The sequence below is a fragment of the Zonotrichia albicollis genome, chromosome 9 (genome assembly GCF_047830755.1).
Source record: "Zonotrichia albicollis isolate bZonAlb1 chromosome 9, bZonAlb1.hap1, whole genome shotgun sequence".
Taxonomy (NCBI): domain Eukaryota; kingdom Metazoa; phylum Chordata; class Aves; order Passeriformes; family Passerellidae; genus Zonotrichia; species Zonotrichia albicollis.
The window spans coordinates 35,986,627-35,997,751 of record NC_133827.1 but is presented as its reverse complement, the minus strand read 5'-3'; the positions used below and the strand labels follow the sequence as shown (position 1 = coordinate 35,997,751).

Genomic DNA, 11,125 nt, shown 5'->3' with positions numbered 1-11,125 from the left:
AAATGTGTGAATGTGGCACCTGAAAATATAATTTAGAGTTGAACATGGTGTTACTGGGTTAATAACGGTTAGACTTAATGGTCTTTTCCAACATTCATATTCTGTGATTTCATGATAATCTGGTCTGGATAAACTCTCCAGCATTAAGGTAGTGAGAGCCTCCAAAGAGGAAATCCTGACTGTGTTCCAACAGGCACTGATCTCTTCTGACACACGTCCTGCTGCCATCAGTGCATGTGGCATCGCTGCCAGATGTGTGCTGCTGCCACAGCCAGGGCATCTCCCTTTGGTGGGACTGATTTCACCTTCCCAGGAGTGTGCACCCAGAGTAGGATCAGACCTGCAGGGTGGGCAGGGACACTTGCCTGCTCCACCCATGGAGCTGATCCTTGTCCAGGCATTGCTGTTGGACATTGTGGGAGCACAAGCACACATGCATCCTGTATCAGCGTCATACCCAGACCATAAGGTCATTTCTAGACAGATTTTATCTGGACAAATCACACCATAAATGGAATAACCTCACCAAAATACAGTATGTCATAAAAACAACCGCTCTCTGACATTAATTCTGTTTTGCTTCTCTTAGCTTTTTGCTAAGAAACTTGGTCCAGGAGACACCAAAACACCTGGCAACCGTCTACAGTCTGGGCCAGGGGTGGAAAAAGTGAAAAACCAGCTCTGTTCAGAGTGAGTTATCTAGGGAAGGTTGCATGTCTGCTGTATCCCTCAGTATGCACCCATTCCCAGTCTGCCACCAGCCTGGCACAACACACACGTGGCTGTGGTGTGGGCATAGTTGTGGGTGCACTCATGACACACAGCCAGTGGAGCCACCACCAGTACAAATAGGTCCATGGAATTCTGAAGGTTATTGTATTTTCTGTAAAAATCCAGCAGTTCAGAGATGATCAGGGATAAAAACACTCCAATACCTCCATGATGGACTCGGAGATCCTGGAGTATGATGGATTTGGAGATGGACATGAAACCCAAGGCAAGCAGAAAGCAAGGGAGGTATTTTTCACAGCTTCTTTAGGTCTCTGTGAAACTACAGCTAAACCACAAAAGTACTGTTGCTCCTTCTTGGAAATGTTCAGAGGGACTGGAGATACTGAAATGCCTTTACAAGTGGAAGGAAATATCCTGTGGGTTTGGGGTACATGTAGTTATTTATTCATTTAGTCATCATTCTGAGGAATTCACTTTACTTTAGATAAGCATTCATTTAAAGCAGATTTTTCTATGGTTGGGAATTATCTCTGTGGCTTTCATTACCATCCTGATTAGACCCCTGAGGGCAGAGCATCAGCTGCTGCAACAGGACATTGCCACTGATGGGCCTTGTGGCAATTACTGCGAGTTGCAAATTTATCTCTCCAAGTAACTTAGTAGCTAGATGGCACTGAAGGTATTTTGTGGCATCTACTGTCTCAGGTATGGCAAAGAGATGACTAATTTGCTTGTGAGTGGTAAATAATTGCAGAAATTAGTATTGTGTGTTTTTATTGCTGTTGGACCAAAGTCTGGTTGCTGCTATCACTGTCTCACAGGGGTGTTGTGACTACAGTAATGTCTCAGTGTGATAAGCAATTAAGATCCCCTCACTATCCAGCCTGTCACATCCTGGCTCCATAGACACCCAGGGGGACAACTGGTGCTAACAGGTGTTAGTCACCTATTGCAGACCTCTAGAGACTACACATGGACACAGGATAAGGCAGGCACAAGATGTGGAACAGTTTAAGAGAAGAAAAAGTTGAAAAAGGCTGGGTGCAGAAGAAATAGCCATTTCTGGGACTGTTTATAATTTGTGACTGACTTGGCACACAGCTTTCATTCCTCACCGCAGAGGGGAGTTGCCAAACTTGGGAGCAGCTCTGGTTTTGAAAGTCTCATGATTTCATCTCCTTGGCTGCCGTTATGGTGCTCCAGGACCCTTATTTATTTTATGATTCAGGCAGAAAGTTCTCAGTCAGAATCACAAAATCATTATAGCTCAAACAACATTTTCAGCAATTCAAGACTATTTCTCACCCACGTTCTCCCTCCCTGCACTGCTCCGCTGACTCCACCACGGTTCTTCACAGAGTTTCTCCGGCTTCAGAATTACCTTTTGGCACTGCTCCTGCTGGATGAAAATAGGAAGCTGGATTGCTTCACTAATGATCTTATTTCCAGTTTGTTTCAATTATGCCTCTTTTCCAGTGGGTGTTAAGCAGTTGTTCTGGTCTCACTGGTTCAAGGCGTGTAAAATATGTACAGAAGGTTGTGTATAAAAGGCTCTTCAGGGAAACAGAGGAGCTGTTGCCCTGCTTTCTGAGGAGAGGTCTGGTCCAATTATTCTGTCATTTGGGAAAGAGAGCATGCCCCAGCAGCAGTGGCACTGGAAGCTGTGGGACCCTGCAGGAGCACATCCCACTGCTCATACAAGGAGCAGGCTCCAGTGCAGGGGTTGCTGGGTGCCACCAGAATAGCCCCTGATCATGTCTGTGATGTCCCTTTCAAGCACAGGCCATGGCAAAACCCTTCCCAGAAGGCAAGTGCTATGAATGGGGTATTTAGGAATGTAGCTTATCTCTTGCCTGGTTAGACCCAGACTAAGAGTTTTGGGGTGTTTTAATTCCCACCTTCATCAGCCCCCCCTGAGAGTCTGTTCTCCCTCAGACCTGTGCTCAGAGACCACAGTGGCAGGAGGACACAGGGATGTCTTTTCCTGATGTCCCACTGATTTGGAGAATGTTTCAGAGCTACCTCAGTGGACCCAGCTGCCTGACAGGAGATACTTCTGACCTACTTGACTGTGCAGAATAGTAGGAAGAAAGAAGAGGGTTACGTTGCTGCATAAAAGGAGCTGTGCATCTGATTGACCTAATTTTGGTCTTTCTTGCACTCTTTTAACTCCACTGGCTTCAGCAAAGGAGTGCTGATTTACACCAGCAGAAGCTGACCCAATTTCCATGGCCTGCAGTTGCTGTGCATTGGGGCCACGGTGACATTGCTGTCTTCCACTGCCCCATTTTCCCTTGGTTTAGGTTTCTGCAGGAATACAGGACCACAGAAGCACAATGAGTCTAAATGTGGACACAGCCAAGCTGGGATGTGGGGCAGCAGGAGCCAGGCAGCCCCTGCTGTAACCTTTTTCTATCTCCTTAGAAATTCACAGAGCAAATAGCGGTGAGAAGCCCCTCTGTGGGATACCAGGGCTGCAGGATAACACAAGGGTGAGGTTGGCCAGGTGAGTGTGGGATGCTGCAGCTCCATCCCCTCCCAGCACCGTGGACCACCACCCTGGCTGCTGCTGCTGCGCCTGGATGCTGGATCTGTGTGAAGGTGAAGGACCCAGAGCTGTGAACATCCCCTCCCTCCTCCTGCTTCCCTCCAGCTGTGAAACCCTGCGAGAGCTGCATTAGAGGAGCCTCTGTGCTGAAATTTGTTAATTAATGTGCTACAGTTAACTGTGTCAAAAGCTTCCCTGAGATCAGGTGAAGCAGCTCCTCACGTTTCTCTTTGATGGGAGGCAGGGAGATGTTGGCAGCGGGGCTGAGCGTGGTGGAGCAGGCAGCGCTTCTGGCAGCGCCTGGGCATGAACTGCCCTTGTGTAATTGCACATAAACCACGGGAGATGAAACACCACTGCTCTGCTGCTGCTAATACCATCAGGTGTCCTCTGAAAACTGGGAAAAAGGGGTTCTGCTATGGCAGCACTCACTCCTTGGGACCATTTCCTTTTATTTGCAGGGAATAGCAGCATGAATTGCCTGGTGGGCACAGACGAGCAGCAGGAAAAGCAGGAATGCCTCCTTGCCTTTGCTTTTATCTAAAAACTGCCTAGGTAGGCTCATTAATTCAGGTTGGGTTTATTGGATGGATTTGAAGTCAAAAATCCACGAAAAATATTGGAAAGAGATAATCATGCTTTATTTCTGAATGCTAATAGTTTGAAACAATCAGGGGTAATTGCTGTAAAGCAAAAATGGCAAAAAAAATCCTCAAAAGAAGGTGTTCCAAGTAACTGGGAAAAATAAATGAGAAACACTAAAAGCCATTAGTTTTCCCTTGCTCTGTGTCAGCCCTGGCTCTCCTTCCACCATCTTCAGCCTCTCAGTCAGCTCAACACACAGAAATTTTTCTCTCAGTCTCAGCATTAAACCCCTTGTGCCAGTGTGACCTTGGCTGGGATGACCACAAAAGGACACAGGATCTGCTGTTTCATGATAAAGTGTAGGTTTGGGAGGTCACAGAGGGCTGGCCAAGTCAGGTCATGGGGTTGAGGTTTCTGGCCTGGGCCGCCTCATCTTACAGCTCCTGGTGTTGGACTCAGTTTACAAACCTGGTGAGCTGCATTGCCTGCATTTCCCAAGGTCAGTCTGACCTCCACTGGAGATGTGGCCACTTGCCTACTAACATGGGGAAAACTGAGAGCAGCACTTGGAGCCAGTCCAGTGCTGTCTGGCTTCATGACATTCCTCTGTGTGTCCATGCATCATGATCACACCATCCTTCTACTTCCAGGACACACGTGCCCAGTTTTAGGAGTTTGAGCGTTGGAGGAGAAATTTGCTCCCTTCTGCTTCAATCCCAGGCTGAAACCATCCTCATTTTTCTGTTGTAGAAACACAGCAAAATGCAAAGCTGTTGTCAGTGCTGTCAAAATATGAGCAAAAGGTAAAATTCTAACCAGGAAAGCGAAAAGCCTCTGCTTCCTGAGCCCCCACACCTTGAGAAGGAGATGGGGCAGTGCTGCCAGAACCAGAGGCATCCCTGTATTTAGGTTAGATAGTAGGGAAAGACTTTTCACCCAGACAGTGGTTGAGCACTGGAACAGCTCCTCAGGGATGTGGTCACATCTTCAATCCTTCCAGAGTTCAAAAGGCATTTGGACAAGACTCTGAGGCACATGGTGTGATTCCTGGGGTTGTCCTGTGCAGAGCCAGGAGCTGGACCCAATGATCCTTGTGGATCCCTTCCAATCAGGTTTTTCTACGATTCTGTAGTTTTCTGGCCACTTCTGCTTCTCCTGGTTGCCAAAGGCAGAGGTTTAGGTGCTTTATCTGATATAGCCATGCTGAGGAATCTCAGAACAGTGTTGCTCCCCAAAGAGACCCTGAGGAGTGCTGAAAACCCCATTCACACCAATCCCCCAAGGGAGCAGCAATAGAAGTAAGGCTTAGCCACAGCCCTGGCTTATTGGGTTTCTGTGCAGACTGTGCCATTGGGAGTGGAAATCAGCAAAGGGAATTTCTGCCCTCCACACCTCACCCAAATAAAGCAGCTGGCTGGGCTGGGATCGGATGATGGGAGTTTGTTACTGCTGGCAGCAGCCTCGGCAGCCCTGGAGCCTGCAAACACACACTTAAAATATCTGCTTGGGTTTTTCTGGGGCTGGGTGAATTTTATGGCTATAATCAGATGCCTCCATTACTCATTTCTGCTCTTTCTACCTAAAATGTCTGACAAGTTCAGCTGCTAAAGGCAATCTGTAAAAACAAGGGCCTGGCCTGTCAGATCGCCCAAGCTCGGCCTCGTCTCTTGCCTCGGCGCTAATGAGAGATGAGGTCGTGCTGCCAGACACCAACTGGTCAGAGAAAGGAGGCAAAGGAGAGCTGAAGTGATAAACTTCTCAATTTAAAGTGACATTTTCTGTGTTAACACCACTCAGGTTCTGGCAGCCTTTGCAACGTTAAAAGAGACGCTAAGAAGGGAGAAAAAATAATAAACCCTTTGCCCTGCCTGGTTCTCAGATGTCTGGTCCATACTATTTAATTTTAACACAAATGTGAGGTGGTTTAGTATTCCATCAATTAAATTCAATTGTCAGGGTGGTGTAGAAGGGAGCCTGAACTGAATCCCCAGGTGAAAAACCATCCACCCCTCCCAGTGATTTTCCCAGACATTGCCCCACAGTGATGGACAAGGACCAGCAGGGCACCAGGTTGGGAAGGCTGAGGGAAGCACAGGAAATGACCCTTCCTGATCCCAGCATTGCTTTTATTTACTCCCCCATGCGCAGGAGAAGCACCACAGATGGAGCTGTGTCGACCTCCTGGCTCCCCCATCGTGAGGTGAGACAAGTGGGCATCAAATTTTGCTGTGTGTAATTAAGATGATGCATTTGAGTTGACCTGGAAGTGGATGTCCCCTCCCATGTGCAACCCCTTGGGGAATTTTACAGGAATTCCTCAGGAAATTAGGGGGTGGGATCAATAGTAAGGGGAAAAAAATTTATTTTAGTATTACTGTGAAATAACACAGAATCGGGCTTCCCACAGCCCAGATGATGGGTGTTTTGGGAGGCTCTATCTGACCACAATTTGGGTTTATTCAAAAGAAGCCCATGGCAAGGTCAAAAACTGTTCCCATGGGGCGTTTCCAAGCCTCTCCATGTCCCAGCAGCACAGAGGAGCTGAGGATGCCCAGGTCCTTGTGCTGCCGTGTGCAAACACATCAGGCATGTTCTGGAAAGACTGGATCTGTATCTCCACCAATTAAGAAAAAAATTATCTCCAGGGCAGCCAGGCAGGTTCCAAAAGCACTAAATCACTATATAGGAGACTCCTGCAGGACTGGGGAAAATATACCCATTGCACAAGTAATCTCACTAATAGACTTACAAAATTCAAATATTTTGCACAAAAAAATGACAGATGTTCTCCAAACAAATAACCTTTCAACATAAACACAGCAAGAAACATTCATTAAGTGCCTTTTAAAAGCATTGGATTTGACTTAGAAGATCTTTTTCAGATGTTCTTCTCAAGCAAACCAAAACATCAAATAATAATTGTGTAAAGGCAAGTGCTATAATAATAATGATAACACTGAAAATGCATTATGCATCCTTCCCTTTGATAAAGGTCTTTGTGCTTTTATGAAATGTTCATTATCAGTATTTTTGCCCTGTATCTGAAGAAGAGAAGCTGGTGCTTTAGAGTCTGAGCTCTTCAGTGTGTGTGTGGCAGAGAACAGAGCCAACGGGGCATTATTTCTGATAGACTGAGGCTATAAAACTATCCTTCATGTTCCCAGAAAAAAAATTTTCTGTTATTTATTAGAAATTAAAACCAACTTGGGAAAAAAAAAATTCTTTTTTTTATAACAGATTCAGCTAATGTTCTCTTTTCTTGTAGTTTATATTAATAATGATTGCTCTAATCTTTTGCTGTATTTCAACAGATTCAGCAGGTTTATGGGGTAAGATTGTTATTATTTACCTCAGTGACTGATTTTATGGAATAACTGCAGGTTTTCGTGGAGGTACATCAAGTGCTGAAGTGAAGGGACATAAAATAAAACAGCAGTTTTCTCTGCTAATGGAAGAAGAAGAAAAACAGAGGGCAAAAAGGACATAATGTATATTTAAAATGTTAATATAAAAGCATTAATGTACAATAAACTCTATTTAGACTGATTGGACTAGTGCTTTTTTACGGTGTTTATAATGGCTATGGAAAAAACACAGAGAAAGTCACATCAGGGAGTGATCCAGCACTGGTGTCCCAAGAGACGACATTGTCTCTGCTTCCCCACTGTGATTCTGAGGTACTCTGAAGTTTTTAGCTCTTACACCACCGAATACAAATGTGCCTCCTAACTGGGGCTGGCCAAAATCTCCTCAGAGATTGGAATGGCATAAAAAAATCCCAGATAACCCTTATGGAAGTACTGCAGTATGGGGCTGGCACAGCAGGGATGGAGCTCTGGGTATCAGCCCTGCTCTGAGCCACTCTGGCACTGCAGCCCCAGGAGCAGCCAGGGATCACATCCAGCATCCCATCAAGTCAAGGGGCTCTGCTTCAAAGCCAGGAAATACATTCTTAAAAGCTGAAACCAGTTTTGTAAACACTCAGGCCTAAGTCTGGAAACCTCTAAGAATGTTTTGGGTTTTTTTAATTCTTCTATGGTAATTGGAACCATGTGTGCCCTGCTCCCACTGTGTTTTGGAAGCATCTGCCTCAGGATGAACAAGCCCTGCTGCTCTCTGGGCTGGAAACTCCCCAAATCTCCACAAACGTTCAAAAGTGAAACCTAAGAGCCAGCACAGTCAATATTGAGGGTTTCAGGAGGCACAGTCTGTGGTTTAAGGCTTTAAAAACAACAATTGCCCAGGCTTTCAGATACCAAAGGACTTGGCAATGGGATTACCGTAACAATCAGTGGCACATGAAAAAGCCAGCACAGAATGTGATTTTTTCTTTCCCTGTTTGAAAATTTGCTGTGGTCAAAACATGATAGCTCTATTTCTTGCAATAAAAAAGGGTCTGCAATGATTTCTCAGATAATTGCAGCCATGACAGATCTGATACATCACATAACTCTCATCCTTCCCCAAGAGCAGCGTGGATGAGCACTGCAGAGCCCAGGCAAGAAATAAACACCCTGCAGCTCCTAAACACTATTGAAATTTTGAATTTGAATATTGGAAAAATGTGGAATAAACCAGATAATTTTTCTCCCAAGCAATGACACTAATTTTTCAGTCAACTTGAAAACTGGGTGGAAATATTCAAAATGTCAGTTCTGAGAAAAAACTTCAGTTTTCCCTGGCTCCTCCCAGAAATATTTGCTTAGGTGCACCAGAATGCAGAAGTATAAACGGAAATCAAAGGCACAAAGAATTCATTGAAAAAACAATCTGTGTACTTACCCAACACAGTTGCAGTCGTTTCCTGTGTTGTCCTTGCAAAATTAAGAAATGCTCGGAGCTAACCCTTTAAGGGATTGCTACAGACACCACAAAGGAAATTTAACAGTAACTTGGAGGGATTCTTTGCTTTATGATGTTACTCCTTAGACATTAGAGAAAAAAAGGGGATTGTTTTTCTTTTACAGAGGCACTAGGACAAAGATGGGATGCAAATAATTCTGTATTCAGATGACTGTTGTTGCTTCCCCTCACACAGCTGTAAGATTTGTGCCTTTGGCACCCACTGCTCCTGATAACCACACATTTCTGATGCTGTTTTTTAGCAGTGAGCTTACCATCTTCAAAATTAGTCATTGCAGAAAAATCTGTGTAGTGGCGGGGACGATAAAATGAAATTGTCATGAGAGGGGATGAAAAACCTAACAGCCTGAATTCAGGTCAAGAGCAGCACTGATTATCTTGAAAGAAGTCCTATATTTATAAATCCTTGGCAGTGCTATCAACTTGTTTGGTACCAGACAGTGAAATTAGGATTTTCTCTTAGATGAAACCCTGATCCAAAAGAAAAGGCCTGGCCTGTACTTTTAGTGCCTGTACAGGCAGTAGGTCTGTGCTCTCCTGTTGTAGCCCAACCAGCCAAATTGGCAAAATTGGCTTTTCCTGCTCCTGGCTGCCAGTCAGGCCCCTGCCTGCACGGAGCCCTGCAGGACGGTGGCTTTGATGTGATGAGATGAATCAGAGGAGCCCAGGTACACCAGCCCTCTCCAGAGCTGCATTTCCTCCCAGCCTCCTGCGGCTCCAGCCAGCCCCACCGTTGTTGACATGACCTCGGGGGTTTCCAGCGTTTCCCCACAGGGAAGGTTTCACAATGGGCTGAAGTTCAGACTGAGGAAAGGTTTCCTGGTGTGTTGCCACTGTTGGCTTTTATTTTTCTCGACACCAACCACCTCTTGCCCCTGGGATATTTTCCTCTTCCAATGCAGTCGTGCAACCCTCAGTGCCTTCTCCCACGCTGGCCAAGCTCCTCTACCCAAGCAATTCATCATTTGTCTTGCTCTTCCCTAATTCTGGCCACTTTGTCAGCACTCCTGAGCTCATGAGCTGCCCAAAAATACAAAGCTGATATTTTCAAAGCTGTCTGCAGGGATTGGGTGGCTCATTTCTTCTTCTTCTTTTTATTTTCTTTTCTGCTGGCATTAAAATCTCCAAGACAGCTCAAAAAGTCTCAGCCTGTGGATTTAGAGGACGGGGAGAAGGAAGCACCTTTCCCACATGAGGAAGTGGATGATGTTGCTTCAGGCTCAGCTCAGTCCCTGGGGTGTCTGTGCTGTGCTGGGACATGAGGAATGCTGCCCCATGGCTGCACTCAGATCCCAGCACTCCAGGGATAAAAGCAGGGATAAAGGCATTGCCATGCTCACATCCCGTGACACATTTACATCAGCCCTTCCCATTGTCACACTGCCTGTAGGACACTTTCTGCAGGGATTTGCTGGGAGTAAAGAGACACAGATACAAAAAAAAAATCTTTAACTGAAGAGTTAACTTTGTTTAAAGAGATAGTGACAAATCACATTTCTCCACACAAATCTGTGCTGAGCCAGGATCCTCCCTTGTGTAACTTCTGACTTCAATAGGCAAGGGCTGGTCACAAGCCACAATCAGAGCTGGCCAGGAAACGGCGGGTTTTGTCTCATGGCAACTTCTGAGGTTTCAAAATCTGTTTATGTTCTGCAGAGGAAACGAAATCAAAACATTTCTAATATGAAATGGGAGCCCGTCAAAATGTCCATTTTCTGTGCAGCAAGCTCCTCATTCCACTGTGGCTTTTCCCCTTCCCTCTCACCATGGCTGGGGCAGGGGCTGTGCCTGCAGCTGGGAGCAGTCATGGGGTTGGTGTGCCTGGGTGCCAAATGCACCCATGCTCAAAGCCACCCATGCTTTGATAAAAATAGATTGATTGAAAGCACCGTGACCACTCTCTCCTGGAGCATTCAGCTTGTTTGGGATCAGGCTGACCTGGTAATGCATTGTGCCAGCACCCCGTGGGGACAGAGGCCAACCTAAATGGCCACACTCTTTGCTCAGTACATCTCTCTAGAAGGACCTTAAAAATCTGAGGTCTAGGAAAAACTTTGAAAATACCTGCTCTGTGGGGATATGAAAGGCCCAGTGGCATACTTGGCAGGAGTGAACATCTGCCTGGGAATCATTGGCATTTCCTCTCCTGCCCCACGTGTTTGCTGACTGTCTGTGCCTCCAATGCTCTCCATCTCAGATCCATCTCCAGTGCTCTCCATCCCAGATCTACCTCCAGTGCTCTCCATGCAGATCCATCTCCAGAGTTCTCCATCCCAGATCCACCTCCAGTGCTCTCCATCCCAGATCCATCTCCAGTGCTCTCCATCCATCCCAGATCTGTCTCCACTTCTCTTCCATCCCAGAGTGCTCAGTGCAGCTGAGGGTTCTGGCATAGCC

At 46.0% G+C, this 11,125-nt stretch overlaps 1 long non-coding RNA gene across 2 annotated transcripts; it reads right to left on the bottom strand.

Moving 5' to 3' along the window:
* Positions 1 to 3,961: 3,961 nt before the first annotated feature.
* LOC141730070 (uncharacterized) lies at positions 3,962 to 10,374 on the bottom strand. Of its 2 annotated transcripts, XR_012581529.1 has the most exons (4): positions 8,648 to 10,374; positions 7,215 to 7,310; positions 4,802 to 5,020; positions 3,962 to 4,606 (listed from the first exon to the last, which is right to left on the bottom strand). It is a non-coding gene; the product is annotated as an uncharacterized LOC141730070 (long non-coding RNA). The 2 variants fall into 2 exon arrangements; XR_012581528.1 differs by having other exon boundaries at positions 3,962 to 5,020.
* Positions 10,375 to 11,125: the final 751 nt, after the last annotated feature.